General features: G+C 45.1%; 1 long non-coding RNA gene across 8 annotated transcripts in view; it reads right to left on the bottom strand.

Annotated features, from left to right (window-relative positions):
* LOC116653862 (uncharacterized) overlaps positions 1-27150 on the bottom strand; it is a 73561-nt gene extending 46411 nt beyond the window's left edge. For 6 of the 8 annotated variants that reach the window (XR_004308443.2, XR_014933519.1, XR_014933517.1 and 3 more), the window contains exons 1-2: positions 26857-27150; positions 17536-17740 (exon numbers count right to left, since the gene is read on the bottom strand). This is a non-coding gene — a long non-coding RNA (uncharacterized LOC116653862). Of the gene's footprint in view, positions 1-9896; positions 10059-17535; positions 17741-26856 lie in introns of all 8 variants that reach the window. The other 2 variants (XR_014933515.1, XR_014933514.1) reach the window with 2 other exon arrangements.
* Between the last annotated feature and the right edge of the window lie 670 nt (positions 27151-27820).

Raw genomic sequence — 27820 nt, forward strand, 5'->3', positions numbered from 1 at the left:
GCCCAAATGTGTTTTGATTTCCTTGGAGGTCGTTGAGAGTGTTTTTTCTGGTTTGGTCTCCAATAATAACGTAGCCAGATGCTGGGTATATAAACACATGGCTGATGAGCAAAGGGATGTGAAGGATAATGTTCATTATCTTTACAACACTGGGAAACAAGGCTACTGTTTCTGAACTGTATCAAATGCATAGAATAAATCAAACATCAGAACCCTGTTGGGGTCATAGCCTGCCTATGGTGCGGAGTGACTGGTGTATCTTGTCTGCAACATCTCACAACCTCAACCTTTTCTGTACATGTATCCCGATTTATTTAAGGGCCTCATTTTTGTGGACCAAGTGAAGTTCACCAAATTGAGAAGAGAATTTGACCTTGCATTTTGATTTGTATCTTGCCGCAGCTCCATCTGAATTTATTGGAAGAAGGAGGTTCAGCTCCTCCTGCATGGGACCACAGATGTCTCTGCTGGGACTTCAGTGACTCCAGAAAGCACAAGGATTCCTTTAGAAAATTGGCTACTTTCTCATCTGTTCTTTCTATGATTACATTTACCAGATCAGAATAATCTTACCTCTGAATTGTGACTAAGAACTGATCACACTGCTGAATACACTGTGTTAAATATGTACCACTTCCACATGAATCTGAATTCAAGACATCTAGCAGTATCACAGGCAACTTGGGTTGATTCCTATTGTCACTTAAGATCCTCCCATACTTTAGTGTATCTTAACCATGACAGCAGTACATAATCAATACCTGTTTGCAGAATGTCTATAGTGATGTAGGAGAAAATTCCCAGCACTCTCTTCTCCAGGAAAATTTGCATAGAGTTTCACATTCCTGTTCCATTGGTGCCACCTATTGGTAAGTGCACAAGTCAAACCAAGAAAGCAGTCATTTCCTTTCAGGAGCTGCAAGGAGGGCTTGGACCTGTCCCGTGTGACTGCAGTCATGATGTAGGCATCATCTGGGAACACTCTGAAAGCAAACTCCTTGGCCCCATTGAGTCATTAAGCTCCACTGACCATTTTCCAGCTCATGACCCAGTGAACAAAGAACTTGTTGCCCTTGAGCTTAGCAGGAAGCCCTGCTGCTGGCTGCTACTTCACCTGGCCACTACTTTTTCCACCTGGGATTAGAGAAGCTCCTGGTCCATCCTAGAAAGGTGGTTGGCCTCCATTGCAATCTGTACAGTCATTAATGAAGCAGACCTTCACAAAGCTCTCCTTGGCTTCAGGTTTGGCTCCATATGACTCAGCCAGCGAAGTGCCAGCATGGTGTTCTCAGTCCTGGGCACCCATCCCAGCTGCCGAAGGGAATTAGTTAATACCATCTTCAGCAGTGGGTAAAAACCCCGTCCTACACAAGGGACTGATGTCTCTGTTGAACAGGTACTGCTTTCTGTATTGCCCACCCTCCTCAGATAGACTTTCCAAAACAAAAGAAGGGAGAAAAGAGGAAAGTTCCTTAATTTATGTAGATCAGTAGTTAATGGAGATGACCCTCTTGATCACCCTGACAATACTTCTCAGGTAAGATCCATTGAGCATCCTTGATAAAGAAAATGACAGTCAGCTGAAGTCTGACTGAGATTTGCAAGGCAGAAGACCAGCCCACAGTACTTCTCTGCACAATTAGGCTTTGAAATGATTACAAGCTCCACTCCAGAAGGCATCAGGAATTGCCTGAAGACACTGGAAAGCTCCAGGCTGTGGCTTTGTGCCAAACTACCCTACAGTTCAACCAAAGCATTTGTTTCCCAGCTGTGGTACCGAAGATACCTCAGCCTGCTAAGGTGTTGACAAGAGAGTGAGAGCAGAGGGAGAACTGATGGGTAACCCCAGGAAAGCCCCACTGTCCTGCACCCACAGATTTGTATTGTGGAACTGGGTGTGCATTTCCTTGTGCAAGTGAGGGATGCTGTCAGGAGGGTGCTTCCACTTAGCACCCCAACTAGCAGCAGGCAGCCAGTTGAACCCAAGCTGGACCAGAACAATGGCAAAAAAAACTATGGCTAAATCTGGATGAATCCTGCCTGGAATCCACTTTCTCTGAATTCCCATGCTACAAATAATTATAGAAACATCATTTTCAGTATAGGATGGAGACAACCCAGCAAGGTGCCACCCAACTCTGTTCTCACCTCTATGCCACCCTTACCAGAATGTACCAGTTCTCCCACAGCCCCCAGTCTCTGATCCCAACACAGCCCTTCCTGTCCCTTCCACTTTCATTTCTGTTTCTTTACATCTTTATTAAACTGTATAGCCACTTTGATAGGAAAATTGAAAAGAAAAAGATATGAGGAACAACAACAAAAAAAAAGCCATAATTATGAAGATTCAATTTAATTTTAAAGGTTGTGGAAGGAGGAAAAAAAAAAAAAAAAAAGGAGCAGGAGAAGAAGAAACCAAATTAATTTAGCAGGAAAGCATTGCATGAAATATTGTTGGAGTTTAATAACCATGCAAAGACAGATGATATGTGTGGAAAAATTAGTTGTAGGACCTCATAATAGTCTATTAATATTTTCTACAGGCACAGAAACCCTTTGCTGAATGATTGTAACAAAGTAATCTTTTTTTTTTTAAGACATTAAAAAATATCTTCAAAAGGAGAAGACGGCAGCAATGTATGTACTGTACAGAATGGAGACCCCAGTGAGGCATGTTAGATCCCAGGCTAGATCCAGCACAGACATCTCTGCACTGCCATGATGCAAAGGCTGCTTGCTATGGGCAATTGTCCCAAGTGGAAGGATGACATCCTTTGACCAACCCCTGCTTCCACAGCAGCTTTTGGTCACTAATAATAATAATAGTTATAATAATAAAATACCACCTTTATGCACAGATGGGCCTGCCCAACCGTGAGTTCTTGCTATTGGTTCGGCTCCCTAATGAGATGAAGCCCAGTGGGGCAGATGGATGTCCATATGGATCTCTGTTGATTACTTGGGGGCCCATGGGAATAAAGCAGCACCCTGAGGCTCTGAACAAGTGGTAGACTGATCTTCTACCTCTTACTCCTGAAAAGCAGCGGCCAGGCTTGCAGCCAACTACAGTTGGGCTATTCTGTCATCATGATGTGATAGCAATGGGCTCTAAATAATATTTTTTTCCTGCATCAGGTAACCTACAGGAACCAAAGGAGCAAGGACCATTCTCCAGGGAGCCCAAGGAGATAAAATGTCACAATCGAGCCATGACTGAGCTTGGATCAGTCTTGAATTTCAGTTGATTCCAGCAGGAAGGGAGCAATGAGATCCCCACCACAGTAGAACACTGGAAAACTGGCACTGATGCCAAGGTGGAGGATTTTTGCAAGCTGGGGCAGCTGGACAAAGCCTACACCTGGAGAGCCCATAGTTGACAGAAAATTCACACCCAGCAGCCAGTCCCCAAGGATGAATTTGTAACTCGCTGGTCCTCAAGGGCTCTGCATACAAAGCCCAAAGCTCCTGCATAGTACTGTCAGACATACAAGGACAAAAAACACCCCAGTGCCCAGCCTTGTTGCTGTGCTGTCAGGGATATCTTTAACATCAGCGTTAACAACCAACCCAAGTAAAACACCAACACAGCTGCACCAAGACAAGGGGTGGGTATGGGAGTTAGGGAGGAGAGACCTCTGTCTGTGGGCAGTTTCACTTGGCCTCTTGAAAGGATGTATTTCCTTGGTCCTAAATGGGATTTGCTTTAGCTCCAGACAAAACCCTTAGGATCCTGCAAACTCAACTAGGTCAGCCCTGCAAGGAGGGGGAAAAAAAATACAGGATGAAATAAAGAATGAAATGATGAATAAAACAAAACTAAATAGAAATGAAATAAGAAAATAAACCCAGGACAAAGCCAGACTGCAATTCCTCGTTCGGCTTCCCCTTTTTCCTATTTAATCTGTATAGTACCATCCAGTTCCAGCCTCCCCCTTCCCCCCTTTTTTTTTAAATGCAGTCTAATCCTGAGTATGAACTGATGTAGTTTGTGTGTTAGGGGGGAAAAAATCTCTCTCTCTTTCTGCCTTTTTTTTTCCCTTCTTCTTTCCTTGGCCCAGTTCATTATTTTTCTTTCTTGTCACTCAGTGTGATAGGTTGAACAGAAGTGCACAGATGAGCACTGAAAACGGTGTCACAAGGCCTTAATCTAGTCTTTAATGCCTGACTTCAGAGATGTCATTTATCTTCTAACTGCAGCAGGCTTCCACCAACTTTATCTCTAATAATATATTGATGGATTAAAAGGGTCGGGCAGGAGACCGGGCTGGAAAAATTGCTTATTGACATCAAAATACAGTGCCCTCAACCTGATAAACATGGAGGGGCTCGTGTATCTCCTAGAATAGTTGGCGTTGCTATAATTTTTTTTTCCTAGCATGTTTCTCCCAGGTTCATGGGGTGGTCTGGTAAAATAAACAAACAGAACAAATAAATAGGAAATATAGTTTCTGCATTGACACAGCTGGGTGGAAGCCCAGCTATTCCTGTAATAGTTTTTTAATGATAGTGCTGAGCACCGCTATTTTATCGTGCCTCTCTAAGCTGCATCCTGAAGTGATGTGGGAGGGAGAGCTGCCATTGTTTTAATGGGTTGGGGGCATTAGGACACCTGTGATGCTAACACAGCCCTAACAGTGCATTTCAGGGAGGCTGTTCCTCTCCCCAGCAGTGTAAAAGTAGGGAGCTGTCTCACAATCTTTACAGCTGAAATTCATCCCTTGCGCACCAAACTCATGCAAGGAGAATTAAAGAGAGGAGAGCAGAGCACCAGCACAAATGCTGCCCCAACCTGTGTGCTCTGCTGCAAGCCCAGAGGGTGAAGCTGCCTTGTCAACACTGCAAGAGCAAAACCCCACAATTCAGGATCCCACCCCCTCTCTGCCAAAGTAGGGGAGAGGTTCCTCCTTGTGCTGCACGTTTCTACTAATCCTGCTGGTGGGAATGTATTTATTTCAGGTATATCTGCACAGGGTGTGAGGTGGCCTCTTGGTTGGAACAATAAGGTAGAGTTGTTCTATAGTTAGCTACCCAATTCCGTAGTCTCTTTTGCATGGGAAGAGATTTGCCACATCTCCAGGTGTGTCTGTAGCACAGTTCGTCCTTCTGGTACCAAATTACCAAATTGGCAATTAGTAGGAAAATCTAAATCAATTACATCCCAGCTAATCTGTTGTCAGTCCCACTATAGTAGCAAATGGCTGCATGAAGTCTTTGTGACCTGTGGGATCTGGGCTTGGGGCAGGTTTTACCGATGTCCACAGGAGCTCAGAAAGGATTAAAAGAGGCAGACAATAGGACAGAAAAGACAGTAAGAAGGAGAGTATCACGTTACTCTTTTTCAGACTATATGGCTTCTTGGGGAGAAGCTTTCCTTGGCAATTCTTCATGAACTGTGACCAAATGGGAACCCTCCAGTTACACATCACCAAACAGAACTGGCTGGGAAAGGCAGACACGTGGCATTGCTAGGAACAGCCATGGCATAAACATGCTCCTTGCAGTGGGGTTGAGGAGGTTCAAGCATTTGCTGGGACAAACTGCACCACTGAGAGCATGTAGAACCCACCCCTTCTTGAGTCCATTGCAAAGTGGCTCCCCTTCCTCTCTTGCTAATCACTCTTGTTGCAAACAGACATGACTGAAAAATCATGGAACTTCATCCTGAGGGGAGTCCCAACATTTTCAGTTAGATTTAGACCAAAGCTAGACTGAATAGCAAAATCTTGAAGCCTTCTCTGGGAAGAAGTTAAGAAAATAAACATTGATTCAGAAGCGTCATAAAAAAATCTCCCTAAATCCTAAACGGCACATTACATTTTGGCCTGGTGATCCTTCTCCTTTCCAGCCTAAGCCATAGCTGCCTCCCACCTTGACCCATCAGCTGCCTCCATTATGGCTCAGCTCTGTTCACTCCAAAACACCACCCGCCAGGCACAACGGATGATGCATCCTTCTAACCATCTGCACAAGCTTCCTGGGAAGCCCACAAGCCACCGAGACAGATAGAGAGATAAAGTTTGTCACCAGAGAGAGCATTTCATTTCATTTCCCTGGAAAGAAATTCCATGAAAATCAATCTTCCCACAGAAAATTTTGATTCTTGGCAAAACATCTTTTTCTGATCGGGAATGGCCTCAACTCAAAAATATCTGAGCAGCCGTGGTTACAAAAGGGATGTGTTTCATTCCCACTTGCACTGTGAAGGATTTTATGTGAAGGCAAACTCAACAGCCCTTGAGGAGGTGGGAAAGTCGTGAATTTCATCATCACAAGAGCTCTTAATTATCAAGAGTTCAGACTGCTTTGATTATGCCCCAAAACTCAAGTTAGATGGTTTGGAGCGGTGTCAGATGGCCCAGCAGAGACCACGCTTCCCATTGAAGTGGTCCTTAGCTCACAAGAGATGGGTTCACTAGAACTAACAAGCTTACGCAGCTTGAAAGCCTTGTCTTTCCCTGACAGCTGGAAATAACACCACAGTGCATCAAACAGGCAAATGTCAGGTGCAAAGACCTCCTGCAAATGAAGATCAGCGAGCTGTGCAGATGAGCTCTGGAAGACCCATGCTGATCGCCACCATTTCCCATCTGGGAACCCTAAAAAGCATGAATGCAAAAATAAAAGGAAGTGGGGAGATCAGGAAAAGTTAGCCAGATAGCCTCAGATGAGCAACCAAGCCATCAATTTGATCATAAGCACTGCTCTGGGAGCAAATGATGGAACATCACACAGTCCAGCATCCCAGTTCCTTGGATGGGAATGATGGCAGGCACCATCACCCACAGAACATTATGAGATTGCCCTTTTGAAATTTACCCAGTGAAACACTGAATTCATCAGCTGAAATGCCTCAGACTTCTGGGAAGCCTCCTCTGTCCGACCACTTGATGGGAAGAATGACTCTGATTTTTTTGGCATGTGGAACTAAAGCAGCTCAGCCACCTTCCCAGCACCTGCCACTCACTCCTGGTTGCATTTTATCTGAGCACCAGTTTCTAATTTCACTGTGGTAAGGACTATCGCATTTTTGTAATAGGTAGCTAAAGTGACAAACTGAGGATTGTTACATTTGCCATATAAATCAAATAAATTACTGTGGTTAAAAATAGCAATTTAATACCCGTATTCTGTTAAGGGAAAAAAAAACAGATTTCTTTTTTTGCAAGCACCATTCTTTGCACGCTTCTTTTTTCAGATTCCTTGGCAAGCGGAGAAATATCCCAAAAATGAGACATTTTCTTCATTAAAATGGAATTCTCTGAAGCTTTTCGCACAACTTTGTTTCCTTCCCATTAAATTCCCTGGAAGGCTTCACGGTGACATAACTAGAGCAGAGTTTGGCCAGCACAGCTTGTCCCCAAGACATTTCACAAATCAACTTCTTCCAGCACTCCCTTCAAATTCCCCTTTCCTTTCTGAATTTCCAGCTCATTTCTCATCATTCCTTAAATATAAAGCAGGGATGAGTGTAGGATTTCTCACTCCAGAGCCACAAGTTGCACTATTTATAAGACCACTGGGTGTGACCAATGGGTTGCACTTTGTGGGTCAGCCCTGCAGCAAGACCTGTTCCTTCCACCCAACCATGCTGTAGCATTGCTGCTGTGCTCAAATTGAAACGTTGTTAGGAAATAATTAATGATAATTCACAGTAGAGCAACTGCCTATGAACTAAGCCATGGCAAATTTCCAGTGGCAACCAGTGCACTGTAGCTTTCTCTTCGAGGCTCAAGAGTTCTTCATGGCTTGTTAACCTGCTTAGCATGGGAGTGATTTCACTGTCTGGTGAACTCTTGCCCCATGGTAGTAACCTGGGTTCACCATTTAAGATAAAAAGAAAGGCATATCACACCTGGCCATTTTTACCCCTTGTTTGCTCATTGCTCTCCAGAAGCCACCAATGAGTGGATTGATGAACAAGTCCTCAAAAAGCGTGGGTGTGCTCGTTTGCTTGTTACAATACTGCATCCTGACTCTTCCAAGCTGCTTTCTCCCTCAGACTGCCTTTCCCACAAAGAATCACACTGTAAAAACCCTCATTATTTTATAACTCCTATGCCCCTCTTCTCTTCTCACCTTGTTAAACACTGCAGGAGCAAAGGAGTTCAGTAGCTCTACCATTTTAGCAACACCATTGATTTTGTCTCCCTCTTCATTTATTAATGGAACTACTTTCTCTCTAGTATTCCCTTTTCCCTGATATAATTGTGAGAGCTCTTTTTATTCCCCTTAAGCCTTTCTGCTCTCTGAGCTGGCCTTATCTTTTCCCTGCAAGCCTTAACTGACTGTATATTCTTGTTTAGTTCTCTTCCCCTTCTCCATTTTTCACTATAGGTTCTTTCTTTACGCTCCTATCTTTCGCTGGTGCTTTGTTATGCCACATTGGATGCTACTTGTCCTTCCATTTATTTCAACTGGAAGCGTGGCGTGCTCAAGTCTTTTCTGGCATTTCTGGCCTTTTCTCAGCCCTCTGGATTGAACACATCTCCTGATTTAGCCCTGTGAAGGTCATGGCCAGCAGTGCATGGAGGCACTGGATGAGGGCAGGCTGGGATGGAGCTATCACAGCAAAGTCCCACACCTTGTAACCACAGCATCACAGGCACATACCCCCATCCCCTGGCCAAAAACCCACCCTTCCAAAATCTATGCTGTCGGATGAGTTACTCTTAACACCAAAATGCACAGAAGTTCCTCTTTCATCTCCACCTGTGTATACTTAAATAATGCTAGCACCAAAATTAACAGCAGGAACCAAAATGCCTCTCCCAGATCACTAATCCTTCTCTTTCTGCTTTCATTTCAGAGTTAGAACTTGCTCCTGAATCCAAGGATTTCCAGCAAGTAAGCCCACGATATGGTTTCCGTTGTTGGAGCATTTAGAGCCTAGAGCAGTCCAATGGAAACAAAAGAGTGGATAGACTTTACATCTATGAACTTTCTGATCTGGATTTTACCATATGAGCATTGCAGTAACAGCAGGTTAGACCAAAGGATTCAGGAGCTATCATAGTTTTAGGCAGCTCTCTAAGTGTCTTGTTTGTTTGTTTTTTGTAAGGGGAATCCTGGCTCCACCCTTGCAGTTATTCAGGTACATTGCATGCACCTGAGCTCCCCTGGGTTGGCCCTGCCATCCACCAGGCGCCCAATCACTGCTTCAGACCATGACTTTTCTATTTCTATTACATACATTTCAATTCCACTGGATTTACAACATGTTCAGATGAAGCTCTTCCCTGAAATTGTAACAAATTCACACAATTCTCTTGCTTGCTTGGAACCTGCATTTTTTCTATACAAGAAGAGAAGTGAGAAGTATCCAAAGACAGAAAACAGTGCTTCTGAGAAAGACTGAAGAAGTTGGGGTTGCCTAGCTGGAGGAGGAGGCGGGCCATGGCTGTAACCCAGAGAACATAGAAAGCTTATGGAAAGAGAAAGGGATAGATTTTCCTCTTGGTAAATCTTAGAATGGTTTGGGTTGGAAGGGACCTTACAGCCCATCCAGTTCCAATCCTTGCCATGGGTTCATTGCTTCCCACCAGCTCAGGCTGCCCAGGGCCCCATTCAGCCTGGTCTCAAGCACCTGCAGGGATGGGGTACCCACAGGTGCGCCTACAGAGCAACAGTGTCAGCACCTCACTGCTCTCTGAGTGAAGAACTTCTTCCTAATATACAAGCTAAATCTCCCCTCTTTTAATGTAAAATCATTCCTCCTTGTCCTATCACTATTAGACTATGCAATAGCGATGGTCCTGGGAAGAAGAAGGCCATTGAGTTTATCCAACTTCAAATCAGGAGCTTTGAGTTTAAACCAAGCTAAATCTGAATGCAAGGGGAGAGGTTCTAGCACTGAAGCTGCTGACATGCTGGAACAAGCACAAGGAGAAAAGCTGTACCTGCGCTGCAGAAGGTCTCTTTTCCAACCAGCATGACCACCATTAGCCTGGAGCAGCATGATTTGGTTGCAAAGGTCTTCACAAGGTCCTCTCCATCTCCGTTTTCCCAAGTCAAGTCTACAGAACTCAATGTTTTTTGGATATTGCAGAACTTGTGCAGCCCTGTAAGATTTTGAAGGACCTATAGAGGAACATCTTAGAAAACCTGCTTGGTCTGCAAGCCTCCCACCACGCAGAACTTCTGTGGCAAGCATCATCCCTGTGTTAAGCATTCATAGGGTTTCTATAAAATCATTATCAAGAACATAAAAGACCCAGGCATGTAAAACCAGCTAGAGCTACTTCCAAGCATAAGGAGCCCATGGAAGCTGCCAGGAAAGGTACTTCAGGCAAACCCAGCCCAGGAGGGCCCCGAGCTGCAGTGTGGGCACAGGGGGAGGTGGGATCCTTCAGGGAGTTTGGCACCACTCCATTCTCCCTGGTGTGTGCAGAAGTTAGAGCATGGCTAATTACAGGAAATTAAAGAGAAAGAGATATAAAGAGATTGCCTGAGCTGTGAGAGCCCTGGGAAGGGCTGGCGGATGTCCCGTGGTGCTGCTGCTGCAATTAGGCTCATGGAGTAGTGCTTGGAAGTGGGGCTGGTATGAAAAAACATGAAACTGTGTGGCAGGAAAAGGTTAATTATAACCCATTTGCTGCAGAATCTAATTTCTAGGCATTGAATATTTGCAGATTAGTAGGCAGCAAGGCCAGGAAAGAAACTTTGAGCAATCTAGGCTGGAGTAGCAGTGATGAGACACTGTTGCAGAACTGAGTTGGTCTTCAACCCAACACCACAATAAAGGTGGTTGTGCAAAGACTGCGGGAGGCTGCTGGTTAAAATAAATGTGCTAGATCAATGCCAGCCATCAGAAAGCTTCTGAAAACTGGAATAACTGCAGCAGGCTTGGCTGGATTTGTGCCGCAAATACTTAGCTGGACCAGAGATGCTCTTTGGGGTCAGGTCTTCATGGGGGTCTCACTACACTAAGCAGAAGGGATACGACTTGTTTTGGTGACACTGACCAATAGAAACAAAATGCAAAACAGGAAACAAACTCAGATCTCTGTCATTTTCTAGCAACTCTTCCATTAATCCAGATACCCCTCTGAAACTGCTCTTTCCAGCACGCTGGGTGCTTTATTCTTGCAAAAGAGTAAAGACTTTGCAATTAACCCTCAAAAGATGAGATAACACCGCTCTCAACTGGCCTCAGCTAAATGTCTCCTAGCTTCCACGTTTCCTTTCACCCTGAAACACAGGATGAGTGCATTTCCACTATCTTGAAGCCTACAACAGATGATGTTTCCCTCCACCCATCCAGGCTCCATCTCCAGAGTCGCTGGGGGTCTTGTCCTACTAGTTTTGCTGTGCGATATTTCCAGAGCATCAGTGCCTTAAGGATGGAAGAGCACCTGTAGAAGCAGCCCCAGCATTCCTATATCCACAGAGTAGTCATGGCAAGTTTTTAAGCATTCTAAGGAGGGGGGATGCAGAGGGAGGAGGCCCTTGTTTGCAGACGAAAGAAACAATAATTCCTTCAGCAGTTTGATGTTAAAAAAATAATAGAGGCTTGTAAGCTGCTCTGAAGCTTGAATGTCAGAAGTAGACCCTGGGGACATGGATTACAGGGCACAATGAAGGTGAGGCTGTGAAATGAGCATCGCGGATCTTTGGGAGATTGTTAATAAGAACACAGAAATGCAAATCTCCAGGAGCTGGTGAGACATCAGCCTGCACGCCTACAAATGCACACATGGCTCCAGTCAAAGCAAGGGAGATTCACAGAAGGCTGGTGAAAGGCACATGGATGACTTGGTGCCTGCTACAGCACAGACCCCTTATTTCTACTGCAAGAAAACCAGCCAAGGACCTCTTCCCATGCAGAGTATGTAAGGAACTGACCCTTCCTAAATTCGGCTGGCTTCATGGGTATCCGTGTTTGGGAGTATTCAGCGCCATATGTAACAGCCTAGAGATACCCTTGCAATTGGCTATGAACAAATTGCATGTAAATGAGTGAATCCTGACTGCATCTACAAATAATGGGTGTGTTATCTCCTTCCTCTGCCTTTCTATTTGGTTTTACATGGGAATCCAGCCCAAACTCTCTGAGAGCAAGAGGAGAAAGCTGAACAGAATATGGCGTGCTGACTCCTCACGCAGTAAGGCCTTTCCCTTCACTGACTGTGAGCTGGTGTTGCTTTATCGTTTCAGACTTAAAAGCTGAAAACCAAACTCTAATTCCATCCTGCTCCCAGCTTTGTGCTGCTTGTGAGGACAAAAAGTTGCTGCATGCATCTTTCACGTAAAGACATGGAACTTTCACATGAAAGTAGCTTGCCAACTCAAGGCTCCAAGAGAAAGAAGCAGCATTTCCAGAACAGGATTTTTCTAGAAGGGTACAAAGTTTGGGCTCTTGAGGATCATTGGACAGAGGGTTCATCTAGGGCATCCTTAAGACCTGGACAATGTTCATAAGTGGCCCTGAGCTTGAAAAGAGCAGACATCTTCCTGAACAGCATCCAGTTCTTGCATACAGCCTTTCATTTCTGCTCGCTGATGTTGCCCTTGAATGTTCTTCTCCTCCAAGAGCTGAATACAAGCCAGAAAGGGACAACCAACAGACTCTAAATACATTATACCTTCCAATATTTGGGCAAGGGTAGGAAATACAACCCCAGTCTCCTAAAACTCTCGCTTTTAGGCTACAGTTGATTTGGTCTGCCCTCGTTTTACAGCTCCTCCAACCTACACCCTTTCCAGAGACCACAACCAACAGCAAGAAGGTGCCACTACAAAGCCACCACCAGGTTTCATGTTGTGTCTCCAGAGCAGCAGAGATACAGCAGGCATCCGCAGGCGCATCCCCTCCTTCTTTCTCTTCTGAATCCTTTATTTTTTCCCCCTTTCTCATTCTGTCTTTGCTTGCATTTCAAGGTTAAAAAAAAGTCAGGATACAATAGTAAATATGTAAGATTAGCTCCTAAAATATGTTAGTAAGTGAAAGCTAAAGAAAGCCAAATGAATTTTAAAAAGGTTTTCTTGAAGCTTAGAACACAGACAGCTCTTTTGATCCTTTATCACACCACAACAAAAAAAGCACCATGCGAGATACATATATATAATATACATACAATATATGTATTTATATACCCCATGTGCGTGGGTACGTGTGTGTGTGTATGTGTATTTTAATTCACATAGGCTTTTCCTTTCTTTAAAATGCTGCAAGAAGCTTTTTTCTTTCTTTCTTTCTTTTTTTTTTTTCCTGCAGATTTCTTTTTCTTTTTTTCTTTCTTTTTTTTTTTTTTTTTGATATTTCAAAGCTGGCAGTTCAGTAAATGGCTGGAACTGCCACATCTCTGTTCTTGCTAAAGAAATCAATGCTAATCCTATTACTGGCAGTTATCACCTATCCCAGAAACCGCGGCTAAAAGAAAAAAAAACCACTGAGATGTCAAAGTAGGAAAAAAGCATGGGGGAGGGGGAGAAAGCGCCCTTCATTCACTTTCAAACAGTGATTGTTTTCTTATTTTTGATCATTTTTTCCTGTTAAGAGAGAAACTAAACCACCAAAAAAAAAAAAAAAAGGAGAAAAAAAAAACCCGCACACATCTGTGCTTGAATAACATGAAGGGCCTGAATTAAACCCACGCACCCTGTATGCAAACCTGTATGCAAAAAAATGGCTTTGGGGCTGGTGGTGTCACGCTGGGGCAGGCAGCCCCTTTTTGGGGAGCACCCCAAAGCATCCAGCCAGATATCTTCATATAACATAGAATTCTGAGTTATCACATCCCATAATGGAAGCCAGGCTCTGGCCTTCACCTCTGCAGTCGATATCAGGGCTGAGCATCTCAGATGGCTTGTGTAGGTCACTGCAGCTCATACTTCAACATCTCTATGGGATCTTGGCTGCCCAAAAGCATCTTTTGCTCTGCTTCTCATCCTGAGCACTCTAGAATTCACTCACATGCTTTGAGCATCCATGATGTATGGCTCACCCAGCCAGGATCTCCCCATTGCTGTCATGATCACAAGATGCTGAAAAAAATGCAGCTCCTGAGGCCAGCTCACTTTGTGAATGTCCTGTTTGCCAACTCAGTGCCTCCTAAGTTCAGTGGTCAGCCATCCTAGCTGGAAACATTAGGGCTCTGACAACAGAGAGCAGCTGTAGGTTTGAAACCTGTGCTTCAGGAGAGTTGACTGGCTCCGAGTGTCCTTCAGCCTATGCCATCCTCTTGCTGCCATATGCACGGAGATTTTGACCATTGGCAGGCTGGCACCCAGCACAGGGCCAAGGACCACAGCAACCATCCAACACCCTGGGTGATCACAAAGAGAGAGGATGTGACCCAAGGTGCAGGTACCATGATGGGAAATAGGTGATGTAGAAAAGAAAATGAAGCAGGCTGTCAGAGCTACCTGAGGATAATAGAAGCCTATTGAGATGCTCACAGGTGACAGAGGGAGGGCAGATATGCACGGAGCTAATGACGCCCTGGGACAGATCAGGCTCACACAGCCCGTGTGCAGCGTGTGACAATGCCAGGGACAGAGCAGAGATATTTCCATCACAGGGTGCTGCAATGCTTGATAGCAAAGCAGAGGCTGAGGCTGAGCAGGAAAGCCTAAGTATTTCTTAGTGCAGAGAAAGAAATGCACAAGAGCAGTTTCTGCCTCTGGCTGGGGCTTCAGAGGGAATGGGGAATACAATGAGGGTATGTTTCATTTATTTGTGGTTGGAGGAAAGTATTGGTTTGACACTCTCGTGCTGAAATTAGGGGAAAAAAGTGTTCCATACCATGCAGAGGTGTAGTGAAGGAGATGGGGGTCTCCAGGGGTGGCTAAAGCTGTGATGGGTGAATCCTATCCAAAGATCTCTTTGGGTATCTGTGGAAGACCCCCTCTCAGGAGCATCACTTTATGAACTATTTTCAAACAGTGAGATATGCTTTGTGGCCTTGTTTTCTGTCTTTAAAATGAAGGTCAGGTGTTCAGCTGACTCAACCTGCAGTATTGAATGTAATCAGCTATATTAGCAGAAAAGAAAAATGAAAGCCTGCATAATTGGAAGCATTATTCACTGTTTATCTGATATCAGCTCTCTCCCAGTATCAATATTTGGCAATTCTCCTTAGAACTGTGTGGGTCTTATCCACCTTTGTAGTTCAATCAATGGGAAGACAGCCCTCCTGCAAACACTGGAGTTGAAAGGCGTACAGAACCTCCTGATTAGTGCTGCTAATGAGCGACAGAAAAGCAGTCCTGCATCCCAGCTCTTTCCAGCTGCCCTGGGTGGTTTCACGTGTCCTGCTTCAGCCCAGTTCCCCCGCTCACACCTTTGGGCAGAAAAGCAGATGCAAAAGATGTAGCCCTTTGCTCCCCATAGAAGCACATCCCCTAGCCCACCATTGAGCCCACCAGCTTCTCTCCATTACAGTCAGACTCAACTCATCAAGTTGCTAGTGCAGGCTGATTAAACAAACCTTGAATTTGAATAGTGAGCAATAAAGAGAGAGAGAGAGAGACAGACAGACAGACCTTCCAAGCCCTAAGGGTAGCAATCAATGGGAGCAAGGGGTGACACAGTTAACAGCCACATGCTGCAGCCACAAACTGCGTGCTGGCAGGCTTTGGGGAGGGGGCACCACAGTGCAGGGGGGAATTAATGGATTTCAATGTTATGGGCTCTGAGCAAGTGTGGATTTCCCACCCAATGGTGCTGGCAGCCCAGAGTCCCACCATGAGAGTTGTGCCTATAACCATAGGCTATGCTCTACTGGCATCTCCTGCAAGGGCCAGCTGTCCCCTTGGGCCCCCACAGCACGCCACTGTGGTGCATGCAAACTGCACAGGAAAAAAGAGGCTGAAGGATTGCCAGAATGCAATGGGAACGTTCAGGCTGGATGTGGAGAGGCCTTTAAAAAAGAATGGGGGTAAAAGACACCTCCCCAAACCATCTTTATCTTTCCCAGTGTGCCTAGAAATGTGGTAGTAGCATTTCAATACATTGGGCTGGCTCAGCCTGGGGACAGATAGCTCTCATTGCTTTGAGAGCTCTAGAGGTATTTGTGTGAGTTTGTAGAAGATGTGCGTTGGGTCGGCCACCACCAGGTGGTCACAGTGGTCTGGTGACACCCACGGGCCCACCAGCAGGTGAAATGTTCACAGCTGGAACATAATTACCTTAACACTGACCTTAATTTCAAATGCTTCTCCTCTAAGTGCTGCCTATTTACGTTTCCGCTCCTAAAAACTTCATAGCAGAAATGGCACCATGTTGTATTTATATTAATTAGATATTCTGGGTACAGTGCTCGCTCCATGGTGGGGTTAGAAACCACTTAATACACAAAATAAAGTAGAATTTCATGTGTACGCAGCCTATAATTTAATGCAAGAGAATATGCAAGGTCTTCCAGCACAGAGTGCTCTAAACAACAGCATTTTAGTCTCTATAAGCACAGCAGCAAGAGAGACATTTTCCATGCTCCATTTCTCTGCTATCAGAACATTTGTTTTTTATTCTGAATATTTCAGCACATCTATTTACCTGGCACTATATTTAGTACCACAGTACCAAGATGGCATATATAAAGATTCAATTGCAATTCCCATCTGATGTCCCTTCCCTCTCCTTTTTACCCCTGTTTTTATGTCCGCACTCTGAATTCAGCACAAAGTTGGTGTGTTTAATTTAAAAAGAAGTAAAACGCGCCAGGAGACGCCTCAGACCACTGCAAATCACCTGCTTTATAGAGGCAGTAAAATTGTGTATCGGATTAAAAGTGATGCTGATCTGAAATTTATGATAACTTTTAATGGCATTATAATTTTTTTTCCCCGTGCACTCCATCACGGAATCATTCGGATGCACAGTGCAGCAAGATGAAATTTGTAAGGGGAGAACATCAGACAGGCGAGCACTGAGGCAGGGGAGTGGGTGCTGGGTGAGATGGGGTAAGGTGGGGACACAGGGGATGTGGTCCATGCCAGGGAGAGAAATATCACCCAGAGCACAATGGTTATCGAGGGGAGCGTGGGGACTGAAATGTGTTGCTAGCAAAGGGCTGGTGTTGTTTCACTCCTTAAGTTGGCTTGGCAAAGCTTGCAGCAACGCCATCCATCCTTTAGCCATAAATGCAGCCCAAGATGGATGAGTGGTTCAGAAAGCACCACTGCCCCACGTCACCCTGTATGGATAGAACCCAGCCTCTCCAAGCCAGCAAGAGGGTGAGAGCCAAGCACCAAAGTCAACAGGATCCAAGTAGAGGGGTCCTGAAAGACAAGGGAATATCAAACCATCTCGTTACCTCCACCACCACTTGTTCTGCCTAACCAAGGAGGAAGAGCACCATGCATTGTGACCACAGACAGGAAGCCATGAGTGGCCCTGAAATCTCAGCTTTCCCTGACGTCTTGACTTGGCAGAGCAAAATGCTCACAAACATCAACCTAGACTGTAATGCATTCGTCATGCTAAAATCAGAATGAGAGGAATCGCATGTATACATGCAAACAGTCAGATTATTAGCAGTGGCGTAACATTGAATCCCACTATTTTAATGTGTATTTGTGTAAGAGCAAACCCACCTGTCAGCAGCTTGGGGTTCTTCAGGAGCAATAGCTCTGCATTTGAGGAACCAAAGTGTTGGCACTGTGATCACTTCAGGGATGTGCTGGGAACCAGCAGATGCTGGTTGACAGGTTGTTCCAAGCAGACAGCTGGCAGGAAGGAAGGTAGCTCAGCAGGGTGAATGTGAATCGAGCAGGAGGTGAAAGAACAGGAACTACATTCCTACAAAGAAGAGAAAATTGCATTGATACTAGGCGCATGCAACCAGATGTCAGCTGAAATCTCTTTAGGAATAGCATGGAAAGAAACCTGCATTATTTATCCACTGGCCATTTGCTTTCTAGAATATAAGGGAATAAAACCAGTGGCTTTCCCATGCCTCAGCCCCAAGGACACAGTATATTTTGAAGCACACAGAGAGGGATACTGCCTCAGTTTCCACTGTGTTTAAGGAGGTGGGGATGTGAATGCAAAAGCAAGGACAAGAAGAGATGTCGGCTCTCCAAACTCCAAGATACCACTTCACAGTAAAATATTAACAGCTGTAAGTGATTATTTTGCTGTATTATGTGAAGTTAAAAACCTTTTGAATCATATTTTGCAGTGAACCTGCCTTTGAATCCATGTGTTTTATCATTCCACAGCAACACATATAATTTCAAACAAACAAGTGAACAAACCCAACGATAATGGCCTGAATCTCTTATCAGTCGGTTTTACACTGGCGTAACTCCATAAACTTCAGTGGAATTAATCTTGATTTACACTGCTGGGAGAGCAGAAACAGGCACCATAAATAGCTAAATACCGATGCAAGGCACTTTAAAGTAAAAGCATTTGCACCAGATCTCCTGGCAGCAGATGAGGATGAAGGCATAAAAAAGCTTTCCTGGTGGTGCTAATCCATGGGCACGTGGATAAGCCCAAAGGACAGGGATGGAGAAGTTGTGCCATCAGCCACTGCGGTTTTGCAAGCAGAGGGGCTTGTTTGTTAGATGTGTCCCCACTGGTAGCCCCCAACATGGGTGACATTGAGATGTGCCACTTGGTGGCAGCCCCTCACTGCTGGGACAGGGCAGCCCATGAGCTCTGCTGCTTGTAGAATGAGCTGACTTCAGGTTCAAATCCTATTGCTACCCAAAAACATGTTTCAAACACATGGGGACAAGTGTAATTTGTTGTAAAATCTCATGACCACCTGACAGCAGGTGGGTGCGTTAGGCACAGCAACCAGCATAGCAAGAGGTGGTGGAGAAGCAGCGCAGGCTTTGTCCAGCTGCTCATATCAATCCTCACACCAAGGGGAAGACAGCTCAACCATCTCTTGCAGACAATATACCATGTACTCACTGTGCTCACTTCCATTCTCTTTCCTTCAAGAGTAAACCCTATGATGAAGCTCAGGTGAAGAGCTTCAGAAGCAACTAAAGCTGTGCACCTTGATAATATTTCTGTTCTCTTTTCATTCTGACCCTATCTGACATCAGCATCAACACGAGGTTCATTAGAGGTGATGCTTCATAAAGGGAAGCTGCACTTCACACAGAGAAAGCCTCGATCTGAATGCACTTCAATTAGCAGAGTGCAGGTCCCAGGGCCTCCTGGATGAGCTGCAGCTGTAGAGATTAAGGCAGGGGGATCTCCAAGCCAGGGAAGAGGACAAGGGTGGGCTTTTGCTTTGTTTTTAACTCCTTCCCTTCCCCCCTTAGGGCCACTTCCAGCCACCCTGCCATGACCATTGTGTTCCTGGATATATCAGATCTTCAATCAACGAGATCCAAGCCTTAGCCTCATTTAGATGTTTTCTCAACAAAGGTCAAAACTTATCTGTCTGCTGAGACCCCCTCACTCTTAAAGGAAGCATTTTGCTCTCAATTAATTCATTCAGATGAAACCAGCAAAAATGTCAATGTAACAAATTAGATACTCATTGATTATTGGCTTAAAAAAGACTAAACAGTTCCGTCCTGGAGAAGTGGGTTAGGCAGGTCTTTAAAGTGACACACGTCATCCTTTACTGTTCATACAGGCTCTGGAATTGGTACTTTATATGTGAATATGTCTATAGTAATTCTCAGTGTCTCTGTTCTTACCTGCCTGTATGCCAAGGTTTGGAGCAGACAGGCTAAATTCAGCTATAACCTGGCTTTAGAGTGACCAGAGGTCACCGAACAGCAACAACAACAGCTCAGGGTCCAACAGTGCAGAGCTCCATGTCCTTCAGATACATGCTCTAATAGAGTTACAACAGGAGATGCTGTCCATCTGCCTGCAAGGAAGGACCATACAACTCCATAAAAGTTGGAATTGGGCTTCATGTTCCTTATTGGTCCCTTCCAACTGGAGTTATTCCATGATTCTATGATTCCATGATATAAAGCCATTCACTGCTAACATCCATATGCAACCCCCAAGCAGGACGGGCAGCATCCCCGTCTCTCCCCTTGTACCAGCCTTGGGTTGTGTCTTTGCTCATCACAGAAGAATAACAGGAGGATGGGGCATCAAGACAGCTAGAAAAAAAGATGTTTGCACCTGAAGCAGGATGCAATGCAGAGCTCAGGGACAACCTCAGCAGCCTTCAAGAAAGTAAAACTGGAGGCAATGGCAACAACTGTTTTGAAAAGCACAGTGCGGTCACTGTCAGGAGCTGATTTAAACTGTGTATGCTTTAATCAAAAATCTGGATTGAGGATTAAGTTTGAGAAAGAAATCACATAGCTGTATTTAATTAATCAAGGCTTTAGGTGACCTAAATGGAAATACCCTACAATGATAACTCCTTCACTGGCTTAAGACAGGTTATACTGATGATACGTATTATGTTTCCCCTACTCTGAAATAACCACGATTAGTTCCCTACCTGGGAGAGTCCCTTTGCCCTAGTAAAGCCTCTTTAGAACTGAGAGTATAAGTGAGCACAGCCCTGCCCTGGGGCCCTCCATCACCCTCCTATGAGGCCTGCACAGCCCCAGCCCCTGCCCACAAACAGCACCTCACCAAATGCATCTCCCCTTGCCATCGAGTGTCAATGCCTCTCATTCACACCTGGCTTTTAACAAACCGGTAATGCATCTGCTTTCTTCTACAGCAACATGAGAACACAGCAAACGTTTCTGCTATCAACTCCAGACCCCTCTGAAAGGGAGCATGACTGCAGCCTAGTTAAACTACAACAGGCGTGTCCTTGGCGAGCAAGGATGTGATGAAACACATGCTTACATCCGAGGTTTTGTTGTTTGTTTGTTTGTTTTTTTTTAAAGAAAGGCTACATTCAATGGCAGAAAAAATTGATTTAACCACATAAAATGTTACAAGCGAAAATCAGAGGTTAGAAGTAGAGTTGAAATGCAAACCATTACCTCCATTATCCAAAACAGGCTGTTTATTTACAGCAAGAAACTGCAGAAATGACTTGGCTTAATCGTAATTAAAACCTTTTGGTATCTTTAGAGCACCAGAAGTGTTCCATGCAAAGGTAGCGGGACCGTGAGATGCTACGAGACTTAGAACAAGGACATCTTGGGCTTCAATGAGAACAAAACCGAGCCCTGACAAACAAGATAGCAAAAAACAATTCTGACTATGGTTTGTAATTGAATTTGTAAAAGGCCATACAGCAAAACTAGAGCTAAACTATTCACAACATGTATTAGCTGAAAGAAGCATTTCAAGTGAGAAAGGATCATCCGTCTGCTGTCTGAGCTCCGTGTGTCTGCCTTTGCACCCAAGGCAGCATCACACAGCCCTCACACCTCCCTGGGACAGCACTGGCTCTTTAAGACTATAGACTCAGAAGCCCAGCTGGTCTTTCTCCGGCATCAGCTACAGCTCAGCAACAGAGACCTTTACATCCATTCCATCCATCCCATTCCATCCCATCCTGTCGCTTCTATCCACCCCTTACATTCCACCTCATCCCATCTCATCTGTTCCCATTCCATTCTACTCCATTCCACTTCATCCCACCCCACCCCACCCCACCCCACCCCACCCCATCCCATCCCATCCCATCCCATCCCATCCCATCCCATCCCATCCCATCCCATCCCATCCCATCCCATCCCATCCCACCTCTTTTATCCATCCCATCTCTAGCCACATCCTACCTACCCTGAAGTCTGACAATGTACCCTGCAGTGTTCCTGAGTGGCTTAGGACCATGCCCAGCTTCCTGGAACCCTCTAGGAACTCCTGTAATACCCTGGGTGATCTGCTGACAATTGAGCAGCTCTGCCCAAACTGGAGCTACATGCAAGAGAGAGGAGAGGTGCTGCAGCTGTGCAGACCAAGGAGATGCACTCAACAACGTGGCTTGCATGAACACCATACCCTCTTCACTCAGTATCTGTTTCCACTGACTTGGTCAAGTGTACAAGGTACAATTTGGGTAAAACATAAGTATGCCGACTGCATCCACACATTAAGCCAAGACAAAGCTTCAGCTGGGGCTGTATCCAATTCTTTGGCAAATTAAGGATAGGATATAGTTTTTTTAACAAGCATTCTGCCTTTTGGTAAATATTCTTTAGCAACTCTGTTGTCCCATTGCAGTGCACATGCCTGTAAAAATGATCTCCTCGTCCCTGTTAACACTGTCAGTGCCACTCCTTGCCAGCTGCAGGAGGGCTGGAAATAGCTGGGGTGTTTGGAGGGATGAGGAGGAGCTGAGCTCAGTGACACCACTGAGCATTCAGTGCCTTTTCAAAGGGGGCAATGATAACATCACCCAGTGGTTACTCACAAAAGGTTTTCCCCACTTATAGCAAAGACAAAATTCCTTTCAGATCCCTCCAGCAGAGAGACATCTCTTGGGTGTACCAACAGCATCTGTCACTGACCCTGTACTAACCACGTATAAGGAGCTTCGAAAAAACTCCTTCCCTTGCATAGTAAGAGTCATCTCTTTGAATAAATACACAAACCAGTTGACTGGAGGCATGTAAATATTTACAGGGCGTGCTCAAGGAGGGCCAGAAACCAATACATCACCTGAAAGAAGAATACATGCTCAGTGACCATAAAGACCTGAGCTTACATTTGCTCTGAGCAATTACAGTTAAGTAACTGCAATACAAGCACATATTTAAGCACTTATGCAAGGAAAAGTGGCTGATGACCTCGATTATATTTGCATTGTGTTTCCTGTTGTTAGCACTTCCTTGGCGGAATGACTGCAATACATTTTGGGCTCCAATCTCATCTGCCAGCTCCATGAGGCTGCAGCCAGTCACTTGAGAGGTCCAAAAATGCTTAGGATTTGAGCTGTATTTCTTCCTGAGCTCCTTTCTTCTCCCATCCTGTCTCAGATGTTACTCACATCTCCATGCTGCCATGCAGAGGGGTTCAGCAGGAAGAAATTCATCCCAGACCTCCCCTGAGCATCACACATCAGGTGGGCAACCATTGCACTGTCTCACTGCAGTGTCCCATGGCCTGCCATGTGGCCGTGTTGAAATGGCATGTTTCTGAACAGTTTGATTGCTGTTACTTAACAATATCATTTTTCAACTTTGGGACTCCATGCAGCCACACACCCCAAAAATATTAAGTGTTGTAAGGGGAAGGATGGTGGATTTGTTAAACGGAATGCAGCATCCAGATGTGGAGTCTTCAGTGCAGGAGGGACATGGACCTGTTGGAGCGCATCCAGAGTCAGGCCACAAAAATGATCCCATGGATGGAAAACCTCTCCCTCAAGGTCAGGCTGAAAGAGCTGGGGATGTGCAACATGGAGAGGAGATGGCTCTGGGGAGACCTGAGAGCAGCCTGTCAGTATCTAAAGGGGGACTGTAAGAATAGACATGCTCTTCAGCAGGATCTGCTGTGATAGGACAAAGGGAAATGGGAATGGGAGAAAAGAAGGAAAGAAAAAAGAACTGCTGTGGAATAAGCTTCCCTCACTCCTGGAACATGGAGGTTTATATATTTGGTAATGGCTTTTTTCTGTGTAACGTAACTGGCGAACTTGGTAGCAGCAATATCTTGGGGCAACGAATCCCCTAAGCTATGTATGAATTGCTCACAAAAGTGTATTTTTATCAGTTTCAGTTCTGTTGCCTTTCAAGTTTATTCAGGGTCCCTTTGAATGAGACACTCTTGTAATTGTCTAAAAAAAAATGTGATTGCCTGCTTGACCTTCTTTATGCCGTTTATTACAGTCATTTCATTTCCTATTCATTCTCTCCCAGGAAAAAAAAAAACAAAACAGAGACAATATCATCACACTATCCACACTTGGAAGTATTTGTATTGCATGTCTTGAAGCCTTTGTTGTTTCCTTTCTTCATTTTGGATGTGGCACAATCAGAACTTCACACCAACTTCAAGGTGGGAGCAGGATCTCAATTGGGAGCAGTGTCAGCTCCTTCTACCTTTATGGCATGTGGTCATGGTCGTAGTTTCTCACTCCTTTAGACAGGAGGAAAGGAATAGAGAATAAAGCCACTGTGAGACATCAGCTTGCCCTCAGCCTGCTGCCATTATCTTATGCTTGCTAATCCTAGTGTCACTCACCAGCTCTGTGTCCAACCTCCATGTTCTTCTGAGACCTCTGCAGGTCTGTGATGTCCAGAGTTGATCATCCCAATTACTTACAGGACACTTGCAAAGTCAGATAATGACCAAGATAATGACCTCCTCCAGAATCCAACTCTGTAGTAACAGTGAGCATCAAGCACTTCTTGCAACCTCTCAGCAGGGTAGGCTACCTTAGCCACCGAATGGACTCCTGATGTGATATACTGAAATATTTCAGTTTGGAGCTGCTGAGTTCTCCTTTGTGATATATGGTTTCCCTTGTATTTTTGAATGGAGTTTCTCAATACTTATCTGGTCACTCTTTTGACTTACCCATTGCTACCAAGCTCGGTCCTGCCAGGTAGCCTTCCCAGCAGCATCCTTCCTGTGTCTCCAAGCTCCATTCAACAGCGATTGTACAACGGTTCCCCAGGACTGAAGCAAACACAGCACCCATCCCACATACAGACAACCATGTGTCCCAGCACAACTGCATCACTGCACTCCATCAGGTCATTCACAAGCTGGCCCTGCTGTGTTGTCTTGGTATGTTCCACACAGAGATAGAATTTCTTCCTGGTGTTGGACGGGTTGTCAATGAATGGCATGAAGCAGCAATGAATTACCAGCCTTCTGCAGGGGGATATGGGATGGGATGTGGTCCAGGACCTGCCGAAGCGCTTCCCCAATTATTCTAAGGTTTTGCTGTTCAATGACAGGCACAAAGCCCTTCCTCTACGCTGGATGCACTCTCCCTGCAGCGCCAGGGGCTTTTCCCAGCCTAAGAATGAGAGACTGGGACTCAGAAGAGGTAATCTTTTAGAACATAAATGGCCAGGCTGATTTACTTCCAAATGCACAACAACAAAACAAAACAGCAACAACAACAAAAACCTGCTGTTGGGCAGGGACCTTGTCTGCCAAATTTCAACGGAGCAAAATTTTACAGCAAAGTTACAACCACTTTAAATACCATCGTTAGCTTACAATGGAAAAGCTGGCAGAGCGTCAGCTTAAAGCTGCTCTTCTGAGTGGTGTTTCACCATGATACATACGCCATATAAAGTCAAAGATCCACACGGTAAAATCTGGATCCCCATGAAAAATTACACACACAAAAATGATCCTTGGCTGCATCCCCTGTGATTTGCCCAGCTCTTGGATGTTTCCAGGGCTTTCTCCAGCAGCTCGCTCCCCTCCACCAGTCACCTCCCTCCAGAAGCATTCTGCCAGAGCCACACTTGTTGCCTCCCAGTGCTGGGAAATTCCCTTCCCAAGCTCAACGTGAGAAGAGGAGTAACAAAAGTCTGGAGCTGAGCTTGAAGAGATAATCTCTGATAAGTAACAAAGAAAGAATACTAAGATTATGATCAAGGGACCAAACTGGAATGCAGCATTGAAGTGCCTAAAGCTCTGCCACTGACAGCAACTAAGAGACATCTCAATATATTACTGAGAATGGTTGGTACTACTTGCTTCTCCTTGGAAGGCTGAAGAAGAGAGGACAGATCTCAGCATCTATGTTGGATGACCCTTCTGAGCAGTGTGGGAGTGCAAAATTTTGTCATTGCTTTCTGAAATGTCACAGAATGGAATCACAGAACGGCTTTGGTTGGAAGGGACCTCAAAGACTGACCATATGGAGGATTTCCCCTGGCCAGCCATCTATTTGGCAAACCTTGGCCAGCCCAACAAAATCCAACGGGGTGCAGAAAAAGGAAACCTGATGATGTGTGTATGTGCCAGCTTCAGCCCTCTCTGATGTGGCTCCTTTGCCATTTTACATCCCTCTCCCCAGCTTTAAGAGTGAATGGGATGGAGCCTCCCATGCCATCCAAGCTGGAGGAGAGCGGGGAGGTGAAGAAGAGCCCGCAGCCCATTTCTTCTCCCCAAAGCCTGAGCCAGGCTGGGATGCAGCATCACAGCGCACACACATTTCAGAGGTGCTGTTGGGGTGCAGCCTCCGACAGCCTTGTTCTGCAAGTTCACAGGGAGCCGAGAGAGCTGCCGAAAGCCTCGTGCTTCGTTTGCATTCATTTTCTTCCCAAACTCTCATTACCCGAAAGAGAAAGAGAGAGGGAGAGTGAGTGCATTCAAGTGGAAATGGTTGGAGTGCACTTAGAGGAATTTAGCCAAAAGGAAAAGGATAGATGATGGTGGCTTGGGTTTTTTTTATTTATTTTTTTTATTCTCTCTTAAAAAAAAAAAAAAAAAAAAAAAATCCTCCAGAACTTAAAACTGTTTTAATCAGCTGAAAAACATACGTGGGCTTTACAGCTCTGAGACAGCTTGCACAGGCTCTGATAAATGCCTATCGCTCATTTGCATACGCTAACAGCTACACTTTAATCAGCCTCCTAATCCCTGATGATATTAATGAATTTTTTTTATGCTCTCTCTCTCTCTTCCCCCCCTTCATCCCCCCCCTCCCCCCCCCCCCCTTCTTTTTTTTTTAGTATCATGTTTGCTAATTCAAAACCGATCAGCGGCTTCTGTGTGCCTTTTTTTATGCAGGAAATAATGGGTGAGCTTGGTACTCCTGTTATCCTGCTCTCACAAATAATTAAGACTACAAAGGGTACAAATCAGTCTGAATGCACGGCACAAAGGCTCAAGCTATGCAAAGGTCTTTTTCTCTCTCTCTCTCCTCTCTCTCTCTTTCTCTCTTTTCATTTATTCCCTTCTTCAGACAAGAGGTGGCTCAGAAAGATACTTAGCAAAGAAATGAACCGGTCACTCCCAAAATGCAAGAGTTTCCCAACCATTTTAAATGCTCCCGATCCGCATTTGGACTTCTTTCCTTTTTCGTGTTTACTCACGTTGTCACTTGGCACGTCCTGCTTTCAGGGAGGAAACGAACGCCTGCTGGAAAAGCCATTGAAAATCTGCACCTTCGTTTTGGTGGGTTTGCTTTGCTCTTTGGGAAGGCTTGGCATGGGGAAATGCCCCAAATTCTGAGGGACTTCAGCCTGAAGAGGTATTTCTTACAGGGAAAAAGGGCGGCAGAACAGCTGAATCCATTGGGTGTGGAAAAGAAACACTGCATAAGCCCAACAAGTGTAGGGGAATTGATCCAACTACCAAAGACCCCGTGCAAGCTCCCAGACCACCAGGCAATGGTTCCCTCTTGTGGCCAAGGTCAACTGGTAGATCCAGCTGCTGCCTGAATGCAGATCCTGCCCTTCTCTACTCCCACCCTTGGATGCAGCCAGGAAGACCGAAGGCAAAATGGAACTTGCATCAGACCCACAGCAAGTTGTCTCTCAACAATTCTAGTAGTTTCCAAGAGATGCCTCCTTTGGAGCACCTTGCCATAGAATCACAGAACCATAGAACAGCTTGGGTTGGAAGGGATCTCAAAGATCATCCAGTTCCAACCCACTGCCATAAATAGGGTTGCCAACCACTAGGTGTCATCTTGAAATTAAATCAAGTATAAATGTAGCATTTCCGGATGCTTCTGGATTTAGCAGACATCGTGAGAATCATTGCTCCATGGGCCAACAAATGGTCAACTAAAAGTCTTACAAAGTCTGATAAGCTTGGAAGGAACACATACAGACCAATATGGTGGAGTAGAGAGGAATCTCAGGAATGTTCTCAGCACTTATATCCTTGAGGTCCCTTCCAACTAAAGCCGTTCTGTGGTTCTGTGATTCTATGATCTCAGAGAAGTAAGGTGGGAAAGAAACACTGGCAGATGATCTGATGTTTGGGATGACCATGAGCATCAACAAAACACAGAAGCTGTTCAGGAATTCATGGGAATGTCAGTGCAGGTTT

Source organism: Coturnix japonica, chromosome 12 (assembly GCF_054131305.1).
Source record: "Coturnix japonica strain WE chromosome 12, WE-NBRP24, whole genome shotgun sequence".
NCBI classification, from domain to species: domain Eukaryota; kingdom Metazoa; phylum Chordata; class Aves; order Galliformes; family Phasianidae; genus Coturnix; species Coturnix japonica.